This window comes from Nicotiana tabacum, chromosome 6 (assembly GCF_000715075.1).
Source record: "Nicotiana tabacum cultivar K326 chromosome 6, ASM71507v2, whole genome shotgun sequence".
NCBI lineage: Eukaryota > Viridiplantae > Streptophyta > Magnoliopsida > Solanales > Solanaceae > Nicotiana > Nicotiana tabacum.
In genome coordinates, this window is record NC_134085.1 from 91865185 (window position 1) to 91877047 (window position 11863).

Consider the following 11863-nt stretch of genomic DNA (forward strand, 5'->3'; position numbering starts at 1 on the left):
CGAAAACCTTTGAAAACATATTCGTAAATATAAACAATGTTTCAAAAAAGGTTGAAGGCAGAATATTAGTTACGGGTAAAAATGCACATCTTTGTACTTACTCAAAAACTGTTGTAACTGAAAACAGTTACGGATGAAAAGGCATTACCCTTATATTCATTTGAAAACTGTTATCAATAAAAATAGTTATGGGTAAAAATTCATACCCTTATATTTAAAACTGTTGTAAACAAAAATAGTTATCTCCTTGTACTAATTCAAAAAAAAACTGTTGCAAAAGAAAAACAGTTATGAGTGTAAGCTTATATTGAATCTGTTAAAAGAAAAAACAGTTGCAAAATGAGTTATAGACGATACACAAACACATGTGAAATGTTATGAAAGTTAAATGTAAAAACTTTCTTCAAAACATTGTTAAAGAAAAACATGTGAAAATTCCTATCTCTCTTTTGTATATTTACACCATTATGAAGTTGAGACGTCTTCTTCATTAAGTGTCGTTCATAAAAGGGCCCTCTTTTATAATTCATGCTTATTCAAAAAAGTCACGGAGCATTGAAGCATTTTTAATACAAATTAAAGGGTGAAACAAAAACCCAAACATTAAAATAGGCAGAAAATAAAGCCGAAATATATATATCAAACTTTGCAAATATAAGGAAAAGATTTGTCTTCAAACCCTGAAACAAGACAGGGGTAAACCAACCGATTATTGACGAAAGGAATATAAGCAATGGAGTTATCATCTGAATATCTAAGTTCTGCACTCTTTTTTCCTTCGTCCGATTTTTGTCCCTATTAGGTTTTTCTGGCAAGGTTTTTAATGAGGCAGAGGCAAGGATGAAAAGGATAAAATCTTCCACTTCCCAGTTACATCATAGTTAGTAACCAGAAAGTGGGGGGACTATCTGTTTTAGTAAAAATTAGACTGCCATGTGGGTATGTTAAATGACGACATGTGTCAGTAAAGTTTGAAGAAAAGTGAAGAATGACATGTAAAGATGATATGTGAAACACCACTGGGACCGAACATACTAATACCGTGCCTGTTAGCCCCGGAATTGATCATCATGAAATAGCCCAGATCAGGCGCATGAGAATATCTCATAATTACAAATGAGGAAGGAATAAATTAATCCCGGATTATATGGGATTTACCATCATTACACCATCAATTACAAATCAATTATTAATAAATGCAATAAATGATTGTAACGGTCAGAACAAGGCAATCAATTACGAGATTGACTCAACATGCACGAGATTGACTCAACAAGCACGAGATTGATTCAACAGGCACGAGATTGACTCAACAGGCACGAGATTGACTCATCAATTATGCAATTAACTCATCTGCTATGGAATTAACTCATCAGTTATGGAATTAACTCAACATTTACACAGTTGTTACAAGTCTTCCAAAAGTAATGGATGGATTGAGTAAATGCTCATAATGGACCCAAAATTCAAGGAGACTAGTTACTTAGATTTAGCCCTATAAATAGACATACTTTTACCACCATCAGGGGAATCTAATTTTCTTCTCTACAATTTTATACATTGTAATTCATAGAATCTTGCTCCCAAGTTAGCCATAGTTCGGCCCTTCAAGCTCTGTTCGGCTCATTATCCTATCAAGGATCATTCAATAAGAATTCTTTCTTCTTTGCTTTATTTTTATTACATTATCTGTCATTAAATTTATTTTCCACTTCTCTATCACATTGTATTAACAAAATTTTATATCTTTCGGATTGAATCGGTTGCTTGTGGCTCGTCATATAAAATTATTGTTTTGACCTTGAAAACCATTTTTTGGGTTAAACACATATACTTATAGAATGAGAGATGATGATGAGACAAAGTTGATTGATTATCTTTTGCATGTTAACAAATATGTAACTTATGTAAAAAGAAAACAAAATAGTAGAAATTTTTCCTAATATGAAATTTTATTGCGTACGACAACCATGAAGTATTAAGGAAGAACTTATGGAGATGGAAGGACTACTTTTTAAAAAAATATTATAGCTTACTCTTTGTGATCACTTTAAATTTTTTTAAAGTCATTACAATTAATTTCTAACTATTTTATCACTTATGGAAAAGAATTTAAGAAGTATAAAAAAAATATCACTGGTGCTACAATTATAATATATAGTAAAAAAGAAAAGGAAACTTGTACTTTTTTGTTATACAATGAGCTAGATTTTTGACATGTTCTTTTCCTACCGCTGGATAAAAAAATTATGAAGTCTCGCCCTTTGATGAGTGAAACTTCTTGTCTTTTATAATTTATAGAACCTTGATGAAATAACATGCAACTAAAAACGTGTCTTTCGCACAAGAATTTAACTTCTTACCCTAAAAATAACTTATATATTCTTTTAGTTTCGTTCCGTAACGATTGTAATATTTTATAATTATAATCAATAACGATAAACACAACATATGGTCATTTCAATCCCTAATACCGAATTATTTTTGTCATAATATATTTTTTCATAAGGCTAAGAATAATAAAAGAATATATAGCAAGAACAATATTTTCATGTTAAAAGTATTAAGCGAATATGATTTTAATAATATTTTTGTGCCTCATAAAATAAATATAATATAATTAAAACAAAAAAAAATGCTACCTATATTTTTTATATGATTGGGAGTAACCCGCAAGCACATTTATAGAGAGTCCATAAAACTTATAACAAAAACGGACTGAGAATTGAGTGAAGGTAATCTTCTCACATCCAAATTCTATTTGGATCATTGTTTATTGTATCATATCGTTTTATGAATATAATATTTAGATAGATTGTATTGTATGTTATTGTTAAATAATATTTTGCTATTTGGTTTGACTGTATTGAACTGTACTGTAAGTCTGTAGCTGATAATTTACTAAAAATACTCTCATTTGTTTAAATATTAAATTTATCAAAAATAATGCAAAACATAATTTTAAAAAATAAAACAGAAGAAGGCAAAACACCTTAAGAAAGCAAACAAAGGAGCGAGACAAAAGAAGACAAAACAAAGGAGCACATCTAATTAAAACTGAGTTAAAAGCAAATTAAAAGAAAAAAATAAAACAGAAGACGACAAAACACCTTTAACATTGACGGCAGAAGTTCTGAAAAAAACAAAGTAGGTCATAGGTTGGAGACTTGGAGATTTGGATATTTGGAGTTAAAATAGCAAAAAAAGCTAAAGGGTAAAATATAATTGTGGTGTAATAAGTTAGGGTATAATTGGAAAGAAAAATATGAAACAATCTCACCACACCAAATCGGTTGTTTCAAAAAAGGGAATTTTTTATTTTTCTGGAACAATGGATTTAACAATACAATACAATCAATTTTAATGAAACAATCAAAACAAATATTGTTTTGGGATAACAATACAATACGATACAACGGGTAACAACCATCCAAACAAGTTGTAATTGAGTTAACACCTTGAACGGGTTGCTAGCTTCAGCTATCGAAATACCCTCCTTCTAAAATCCATGTTTGATTGCTGTGACATCATATAGTTGGAACACCGCCTGTTTGGTAAGATGCCGGAACGAGATGTATGTTAGAGTCATTAGTTCTTTCGACAGATACTAACGGGAGGATGTAGCGTCCACAACCATATCCTATTGCCACTGCTCTCCAATCCATCAAACGTGGATCATATTCTTCTTCTTCATCGGCCTCAAATGGAGGAGGTTGCTGGGGCATCTCAGTATCTCTACAGTTTCTTGACAAAGGAAATCCACATAATCCAGCATTTCCTGAATAGGAGTCATTTTCAAATGTATTAAGCTGTGGACCTCTAGGTATGCGTCCGACTAGATTGTTCAGTGAGAGATTCATGATAGCAAGAGATTTTAGAGCTGCAAGTTCTTAAGGAATGTTCCCCGAGAGCTGGTTCGACGATAGGTCTAACGACTCAAGAACAGATAAATGTTTAAAGGACTGCGGAATTGGACCAATAAGATTGTTATGGGATAAATTCAACCCTCGAAGTGAACTAAGATTGCCAATGGATTTTGGTATATCATCTTCAAATTTGTTATGTGAGAAATCAATGGTTGTGAAAATAGAAAGAATCCTTACAAGTTGGAGCTGCTGCCCTTTTATTACCATTGTCAGGGAATCATGGTATAGATCTTCTCCAATATATGTTAAGGGAGTTCCCCTTGGATGTACAATCGTCATGGCTTTTAAATTCCTGAAAAACCTTTCTATTAAATTTCCAGTGAAGGCATTATAAGAGAGATCAAGGATTTTCAATTTAGAGAACAAGACTTGGTTTATAGAAGTGGTTACGGGTCCATGTAACCTATTGGATCTCAAACTTAGAACCTGTAGCCTAGGAAGTGTTCCCAGCCATTTGGGAAATGTATCATTCAAAAAAATTTCTCCAAGATCAAGTACTTCCAGCGTTCTGCAATTGGCCAGGGTTCGTGGCAATGTTCCCTCTAGTTTATTTTTCCGCAAATTGCGACTTCTTAAAGTACTTGCTTTACCAAAATTTATTGGAATTGTCCCATGAAATTGATTATCGTGCAGGTCCAACACTGAGAGACTTCATGTTATGAATGGGCTAAACCAAAATGAAGTATTTGGGCTTGGGAGTGGGTTGCACATGAGTCAGGATGTGAAACAGCCCAACAAGAGGTTATTGGGCTGCAACTGGGACCCAGGTTAGAGGTACATGTGTCAAGAAATTATTGGACAAGAAGGAATATAGTTACTATAATTACCAATTCGTGCAAGTATACGGTTAGGCGAATTGTTATCTGGAAAACACCCCTCTCATGATCTCTCTCTTCCTCGTCTATTTCTCTCTGTGGCTCTGTCTCCTTATCTCCTTTCTTTCTACTGCTAGTTCCTTAGTTCATGACTATATCCTTTGCATTTCTATTGTAATCAGTTTATTTGAAAGTTTAATCAAGATATCGTTTTGTTGGGTTCATAACATTGGTGCTTTCATTGATTTGGACTCCAATCCTCCATGGCTCTCTACTCTTCTAATATTATCAATTATCATCTCGACGCCATCCAGGGACTGATGATGGCGATGATGGATAATAACACTCGTATGCTCAACCTGCTCGACAACATAGAGAACATGATGCCTGCCTCCTCCAAGACGATCCCCGACGCTCCATAGCACTCGGACTTGGCTTTGTCTTTGCACGATAAGTACGAACCAGAGGAATTCTCAGAACCTCTTGTTATTGCAGAACCAAAGATTGATTCTGATTTGGATAAAGGACTCTCCAACACTGTGCACAATCCGAGGAGGACAATTCAAGAAGCTGTGCGTGCAAGGTGTTCGTTGAAATACCGGATAGGGAAATTGACATGGAATTTGCAAATTCCATAAGGAGCAATTCAGTAAATCCTGAAACCCAGGTGTTCGATGAAATGTTTCAACCAGTTTCTGCAGTTAAGTATGCTTACAGTCACCTTATCATATTTGATGATCAACTAGCACTGCAATGTTTGCTTACCGCTTCCAGTCACGACCAACCTATAAGCAGGGATATATTTAATTACTTAAGTGAATGTTATCGTGCTACATCCTTGCGTCGATTTCCAACTGATCAATTTGGATTGGAATTCCCTTTGATCCCGGTTCAAGGTTTCTTACCGCATACCTCGGAGGTACAAGGAAATATATATGTCGTGATATGTTGGACAATTTGACGTCTGATATGCTTATGGCGTCAACATTATGGAACAGACTAATGAGAATAAGAGGAACATTATTAACAGGATCACTTGTATTTTTTATTAAATCTGTTGCAACAGTAACTGCCTGCATATTTCAAGCTATATTCCATAGAAGTGTTGGGATGGGCATAGACAAGTTGGGTCAGCAGTTGAGTGCTATGGAGGTGCACCAATACCCAACCAACGGTCTTTGCGCTGCACTATACTCTGTCTCTACTATTTGGTGCAGTGTTAAGGAGGCTGACGCTAAGGGTACACTTTTTTCTGTAAGTTTTGACCATATACAGCTATGAGAGGTGCTATTACTTTGTCACATTGGCTTTTTTGTTGCAGAGAATGCGATGCTTGGGATGGCCAGAAATCTTAGAGGGTAGTTATGCATCTTTCCTGATGAAGTTATGTATGTTTATGTTATATTGGAACTTCCTTGGACATCTCGTATTAGTCCCAAGCTAAATGAGCTCTTGTCCTATTTCAGCAAGACTGCCTTGAAAACCTTCTTGATGGTTTCCTCTATGAGTCACTCTTGTTTTTCTATTGATTTTTTCCTTGTTAAAACCCTTGTCTATTCCTACTTTCTTTTTTCATTTGAATTGCAAAATAGGCAGCTGGTGGCCCAATATCATATGTCAAATGCAAAATTGCCCATAACTATTATATTGGATAGTTCCGAGTTTTTGGTTGAACATGAAGTGTTTGAACCACTGTGGGAAGGAAATTACATCTTTATCAAGGATGGAATCAGATTGATGCATCAAATTAAATTCTTACATGGTAGACCAACAGGGGAGTCAAGTAAGGCATCTTGCTGCACTTTTGTATGGGGTCATCTAGGCATTTGATAAGGTTCTACGAGTAAATAGATAAGGAAATTTCATTTATCCTAGCGATGTACTTTGTTATGTGGAGAAAAGGACGAACGTTGTTGATATGAGCTTGCGCTTTCATCCTTCGATGATTACTCCGCTAGCTTTAAAATCATTGAAGCTTGATTTGCTTGCATATGGGAACACTAAATTCCAAAATGTGACCTTCACAAAGATAGTTGCCGTCATAGGTGGAAATAGCTCGGGAGAAAGTATAGTTGCATTGCTGCTAGAAAGATTTTATGATCCAATTGGCTTTAAGGATCAAGAACCTGAATCGTTTGCTATTACTATACTTGAGATCATATTGTACAGAAAGCTTGTAGCACATATGTTTGAAGTTCTAGTTGATGCCTTTGCTGTCATTGAGCTGGGCAAAAACTTGTTTTTAGGGAGTTTTGATGTTGAACAGAGCCTAATTGATATTGTCGAAGGGCTTGTTGTTGCTGCAACAAGTACACTGGGAAAGGCGACAATTTTTCCTAGGCCACTGTGAACACTTCGGTATGGCGACAATTTGTTGCGACTATGCTACTAGTACGATTCCAGACTCAAACCTTGAGGACAAGGTTCTTTTCGAGGACAGGAGTATTGTTATGAATGGGCTAAACCAAAATGAAGTACTTGGGCCTGGGAGTGGGTTGCACACGAGTCGGGATGTAGAACAGCCCAACAAGAGGTTATTGGGCTACAACTGGGACCCAGGTTAGAGGTACATATGTCAAGGAATTACTGGACAAGAAGGAATATAGTTACTATAATTACCAATTTGTGCAAGTATACGGTTAGGTGAATTATTATCTGGAAAACTCCCTTCTCATGGTCTCTCTCCTCCTCGTCTATTTCTCTCTTTGGCTCTGTCTTCTCATCTCCTTTCTTTCTACTGCTATTTCCTTAGTTCATGACTATATCCTTTGCTTTTCTATTGTAAACAATTTATTTGGAAGTTTAATCAAGGTATCATTTTGTTGAGTTCATAACACTTCAGCTCATGTTTACCAAACATTTTGGAATTACTCCACTCAAGCTATTACTGGACAAATCAAGAATCACAAGGGTACTCATCCTGCATAACGGTGAAGGTAACTTCCCGGTGAAGTTATTTTTTGAGACTATGAAGAAGAACATGCGGGGAGGTGAAGTGGGTAATTCTCCTTGAATCAAGTTTGATCCAAGATCAAGATAAACAAGACCTTCAAAGTCATGAAGTGGGACAATAGCAGTTAGAAAATTGCTCGAAAGCTTCAGATAATACAATGAGCTTTGCCAATCAGACCACGCCCAATCAGGAATTTTGCCATAGATCTTGTTGTTGGAAAGATCTAATAGACCAATTCTCGTTGCAGCTTGTAAGAAATTTAATTCCAATATATTGGAGGAAGATGCATATAATCTTCCAATAGAATTGGGCAAGGCCATATCTTTGCGGCTGGAAAACACTGACAGATTGTTATAAGACAGACCAAGATGTCTAAGTTGTTTGCAGTTTGAATACATACCAATATCTAGACCACCAAAAAAGTTATTTGTAGAAAGATCTACTGTTGTAAAGTTTACAAGTTTAGAAAATGATCTTGGGCTAGGTCCATGCAGCATATTCTCACCGAAGTCAAGAACTTCTAGCAAGTTGTATCTAAATTCCTTAAGTTGGCCAGTAAGTTGATTGGATCCCATTTCTAAGATTTTTAAGGAATGAAGATCAAATATCCAAGATGGTATTTCCCCACTAAGCGAGTTATCTTCTAGGAAGAGTGAATTGAGATTGGAGAATCCGGTGGTGATAGGAGGAATAGGACCAGTAATTGAACAATTAGAGAGGTCTAAACTTTCAAGCTTTTACAGGTTTGTAACTGAGGATGAAAACAACCCTGTGAACAAGTTATCTACAAGGGATAAAGATTTGAGCTTGGTGAAGTTACTAAAAATATTTGGAATATCACCACTAAAGTTGTTAGATGAAATATCAAATTCAGCCAGTTGCACCAGATTTGAGATTGTTGATGGAAGTGAACCATTGAAGTTATTCGAGAAGAGGCGCAAATTATTGAGCTATATGAGATTCCCAATAGATTGAGGAATGGTTCCAGAGAAGTAGCAGCTTGAGAGATCTAAAACATGTAAAGATTTAATATGACCAATACAATCTGGTATAATCCCAGAAAAACCTGACCAAGAAAGGTCTAACTCCCTTAAGGAGCTGCTACTGTTCCATTCCATTTTTGGCAAATGCCCTTTGAGATACCAATTACTCCCTAGGTTAAGGATTTGTAATCTTCGTAAATGAAAAATATGACCTGGGAATTTCCCAGACAATTCGGTGCCGAGAAGATTCAATACTTCTAAGGAAGAGGAGAAGTTTGATGGCAGTGCTGAAGAGATGTATGTAGAGGTGAGGTGAAGCTCTTTTAGTTGGGTTAAGTTTTGAAGGAGTAATTTGAAAGTGTGAGGTACAAATCTCAACTCCTCAAGACCTGCGGAAAGATCAAGTGAAATCAACTTATATAGGTATGATACTTCTAAAGGGATTCTACCTGAAAAGCCTGAATTCGAGAGATTAAGATGTCTCAAATTTGGGAACCAGCCAAATTTTCCTGAAATTTGGGAAGGGGAGAAAACATTGTATGTTAAATTAAGCTTCCGTAGATGAGAAAGTTGGAAAAGGGCGCTGTTGGAATCAATTGTCCCATGAAGTTGGCTGCAACTAAGATCAAGCCCAGTTATTTGACATATAATTTTATCACATGTTACTCCATCCCAGGTACAACAATCATCGCTTTTATTCCAGGAAATTGTCTTTGGGTAGGGAAGCTGACCATTGGATTCATAATCAGCAGAAGAAGATTCATCTATGGTCAGTTTAAGCCTCAATTGCTGCAAAGCCAAGCTCTGATCTTGGTTGCACAAAACACTTGTGTATGCAATGAAATCGGGGGGATCTATTTCTCGCCATTAAGGTACATACGGGAAGTCATATCAGTGTCTCGATGCTGCAGGATTACGATCGAGTTCCCTCCCTCGAGGTTCGTCCGCGACCCAGCAAAGATTCCGAGGATAGGAAATTTGTCCGCGACCCAACGAAGGTTCCGAGGACGGGGGATTCCCGAAGCGAGCAGCTAGAATTAGCAAACACTAGTACCATGCCTAGCCGTCCCATCCCTGTATCTTTACATTCAATGCACTCTGTACTATATGGTATTCCCTCTCCTATATAAGGGGAATCCATGCCACTTTGTAAAATGCTGATGTTGCTCTATTTCTCCATAAGTGAAATAATATCTCTCTCCATCTCTCTCTTTTCTTTCTAACTTGCTCGTTCTCGCTGGCTCGTGGCCACTTTAATATTTATCGATTTCTTACTTGTTCTTCATTTTATTGCTTTTTATTGGCCATATTGAGCTTTGTTTGATCATAATTTAGATGTTATCCCATTCCCGGCTATCTCTGATAGCTCGAGATCGACCCAGACATCGACCCCGAGGTCCCCATCGACCAGTCTTATATCCGGGCAGCAGGCCCCTCGGTTTGATTACTGTCTCGTTTTAGCTTGCATTTCATCATTAAACTCCACACTCTTAGCATAAACTGCTCTAACAACTAGCATAAAAATAGATCACGTATTTTTAGAATCCTATTTATAAATTTAATTGTTGTTACTATTTTCACGGTAAACAGTTTGGCACCCACCGTAGGTCTAAAAATAATAGTGATTATTTTCTTGCTGGTTCCATTGCACAAACACACATTATATTTCACACTTTTTCTTGTCCAAAGATCTCTTGATTTTAGGTCAAAAAGTCTGGCTCGGTAAACAGAGTTGAGAATGACTACCTCGAAAATCACAGCGAAAACAGTGTGGATGTTCCAATGGTTGGCGCAACGACGCAGAACCCCGATAATGCATCTGGGCCAATTCCAGCGCATGCGGCTTCGCAAGGCGCGCAGCAGGTCAACGAAGCCTCGCACACTGATGGGAACATACAGCATATCGACCGACAAGAAGCCCAACAAACCGCTACTTGGGAAACACAGGAAGTTAGTCTTTATGATATTTTTAAAATGTTGCAGGCACAACAGTTGGCCATCGCTCAGTTGCAAAGCCATCCGAAGACTCCCAGTGCAGTAGAGCCGGAAACAGCTCCCCACGCCGAACGAACACCCGAGAGATCAAGCAACAACGGATTGGTAATAGAACCTGCTATAGTGAAGATGCTTGGGGATCTCTCCAAGAGGATCGAGTCAGGTTCGTGGAAGTTCATGCAACAGTTGTCCCCCGAGGAAGCGGTCCCAGAACCCATTTCACGAAAGTCCAGAACGTCGGAACTCCCTAGGTGCGACAGGACCTCGGATGCCGATGAGCGCACCACCGCTTACACGTGTGCGGGAATAGGCAGCGACCTTCAAGATGATGAGTTCGAGCCCGTCTAGTTGAAAAAGTTCGGGGAAATACTCTCAAAAGGAACCATGATGTGGCGCCATAGCCTAGAACCTGACCTCACGAACTCGCTTACCGTACCAGCAGATTCCTCCACAGAGGCACACGCCGATGCCATTGAAACAGCAATGGGAGAGCCCGACACATCCGAGGCCGAACAAAGGGAGAACGAAACTCCACGGGAAGTCGCGCCTCATTCCCTGATAAAACGAATGAGATCGCCCCTGGTTTCGGATGACTGGGCAACACAGGCCTTCGCCCGAAGCCTAAACGAACCATGCCCGATGACTTCGGGGCATTTCAAACGAAGCTTGATCAAATACCCAGCCGAGATATGGTCGGATGCCCGTACCCGACATCAGCCACGAATTAGGACCGTGGATGACCATCTGGGAGCCTTCGAGGGCTCGGTATACCCAAGTAGGCTCCTGGAAAAGAAACTAATGCCAAAGAGATGGAGGTACCATCCATGCACCGCGGATAGGAGGAATTCCCCAAGATGCAATCTACCTTGCAACGAGCGGGAAATAGCTCGAGGGCAACGTCCTCGAGGAATCTTCAGTAGAGCTAGATTCGGTGAGGCATGGCCGGAAGGGGCACCTCACCCATTAGAGTATGATCTCAGCATTGTTATACTGAACATCATGATCACTACAAGGGAAACCAAGGACGCCAAACGCCTCAGACCTATTCAACCGAATCCCCCTCTAGGAAACCACAACGTAGCACGGGAACCGCATGGAGCGCATGACCTTGGGGTTGAGAATGGCCACCATCTCAGGAGGAAAACAGTCGTGCTACTCAATAAAATCGCCACCGATCACTATCGAGCGATC

The 11863-nt window shown here is 38.3% G+C and overlaps 1 pseudogene; it reads right to left on the reverse strand.

Annotated features, from left to right (window-relative positions):
* Positions 1-3527: 3527 nt before the first annotated feature.
* Positions 3528-11145, reverse strand: LOC142181932 (receptor-like protein 9DC3; annotated as a pseudogene).
* Between the last annotated feature and the right edge of the window lie 718 nt (positions 11146-11863).